The following is a 2558-nucleotide window of genomic DNA, read 5'->3' as shown; positions in this document are numbered from 1 at the left end:
AGTACCGAGAGCCACGATACGAAAAACCTTCCGAGACGCCGCCGCCGCCAATCCCATCTCGGGGATTCGGAGAGATCGCCTCCGGCACCGCTGCGGAGGGGAATCATCTCCCGGAGGTCTCTTCATCGCCATGATCGCCTCCGGATCGATGTGTAAGTAGTTCACCCTGGACTATGGGTCCATAGCAGTAGCTAGATGGTTGTCTTCTCCTCATTGTGCTATCATGTTAGATCTTGTGAGCTGCCTATCATGATCAAGATCATCTATTTGTAATCCTACATGTTGTGTTTGTTGGGATCCGATGAATATTGAATACTATGTCAAGTTGATTATCAATCTATCATATATGTTATTTATGTTCTTGCATGCTCTCCAGTTGCTAGTAGAGGCTCTGGCCAAGTTGATACTTGTGACTCCAAGAGGGAGTATTTATGCTCGATAGTGGGTTCATGCCTCCATTAAATGCTGGGACAGTGATGAGAAAATTCTAAGGTTGTGGATGTCTTTGTTGCCACTAGGGATAAAACATCGATGCTTTGTCTAAGGATATTTGTGTTGATTACATTACGCACCATACTTAATGCAATTGTCTGTTGTTTAAAACTTAATACTGGAGGGCGTTCGGATGATAACCTGAAGGTGGACTTTTTAGGCATAGATGCATGCTGGATAGCGGTCTATGTACTTTGTCGTAATGCCCCGATTAAATCTCATAGTACTCATCATGATATATGTATGTGCATTGTTATGCCTTCTTTATTTGTCAATTGCCCAACTGTAATTTGTTCACCCAACATACTGCTATCTTATGGGAGAGACACCGCTAGTGAACTGTGGACCCCAGTCCTATTCTTTATATCTGAAATACAATCTACTGCAATTGTTCTTTACTGTTCTTCGCAAACAACCATCATCATCCACACTATACATCTAATCCTTTGTTTTCAGCAAGCTGGTGAGATTGACAACCTCACTGTTACGTTGGGGCAAAGTTCTGTGATTGTGTTGTGCAGGTTCCACGTTGGCGCCGGAATCCCTGGTGTTGCGCCGCACTACACTCCTCCGCCATCAACCTTCAACGTGCTTCTTGACTCCTACTCGGTTCGATAAACCTTGGTTTCTTACGAGGGAAACTTGCTGCTGTACGCATCACACCTTCCACTTGGGGTTCCCAACGGGCGTGTGCTTTACGCGTCATCAAGCTAAATTTACGGCGTCGTTGCCGGGGAGATCAAGACACGCTGCAAGGGAGTCTCCCACATCCAATCTCTTTACTTTGTTTTTGTCTTGCTTTACTTTATTTTATTTACTGCTTTGTTTGCTCTTTATATCAAAAACACAAAAAAATTAGTTGCTAGTTTTACTTTATTTACTGTCTTGTTCTCTATATCAAAAACACAAAAAAATTAGTTACCTGCATTTACTTTATTTACCTTTAGTTTATTTCATCATGTTTCCTCCTAAGTTCACTCTGAAAGACATACCGGTAGGACGAGGGTCTATAATTGGGAGATATAATATAGAAGATTTTTTCACTTATGTTAGTACCGCTGAAGATTTTGAAGATAGACACTTGGTAGAACTTGCTCCTACTTATGAAATTGCTGTTGCTTCTTTAGTACACATGTTGGAACTAAATTTGTTAATCTTAATCCTATAATCCAACACATGTTTCTCACACTCGGTGATATGGAGCAAGGGGAAAAGAAAGATTTTGTTTTAGAAACCCTTCTTAAAGAATTTGGTGGTGTAGCAAGAGAGGCTAGAAAGGTCTTTATTAAATATAAGATGCTTGGCTCTTATACCAATTTTGTTAGTATCCTTGAAAAGATGGACATGGAGAGAGTAAGGTACACTAATAATATTAATGATGGTGGGGAGATTAAGACAACAATACCTTGTAAGCTCCTAGGAATGAATGACGCTCTAGAAAATAACTATGGTTGGCTTGTACTTGAAAATTTGTTTGACGAGGATAGCAAACCTAAGAACAATGAAAAGGGAGCCTCTGAAACTCACATAGATAAGATAAAATGCATAGTTGAGAAAACTCTCAACACCTATGTTGATGCTTCATCTCTCGATAATACTTGATTCACACTTTCTGCGCCTAGCTGAAAGGCGTTAAAGAAAAGCGCTTATGGGAGACAACCCATTATTTTACTTCTGCACTTTTTTTATATTTGAGTCTTGGAAGTTGTTATTACTGTAGCAACCACTCCTTATCTTTATTTTATTGCATTGTTGTGCCAAGTAAAGTCTTTGATAGTAAAGCCAATACTAGATTTGGATTGCTGCGCAGGAACATATTTCTTGCTGTCACGAATTTGAGCAGTAGACTCTGTAGAAAAATCAAAAAAATCTGCCAATTTACGCGCGTGATCCTCAGATATGTACGCAACTTTCATTCAATTTGGGCATTTTTATCTGAGCAAGTCTGGTGCCACTTTAAAATTCGTCTTTACGAACTGTTCTGTTTTGACAGATTCTGCCTTTTATTTCGCATTGCTTGTTTTGCTATGTTTGATGGATTTCTTTGTTCCATTAACTTTCGGTAG

Source organism: Lolium rigidum, chromosome 7 (assembly GCF_022539505.1).
Source record: "Lolium rigidum isolate FL_2022 chromosome 7, APGP_CSIRO_Lrig_0.1, whole genome shotgun sequence".
Lineage (NCBI taxonomy): Eukaryota > Viridiplantae > Streptophyta > Magnoliopsida > Poales > Poaceae > Lolium > Lolium rigidum.
This window is presented reverse-complemented; position numbering follows the sequence as displayed.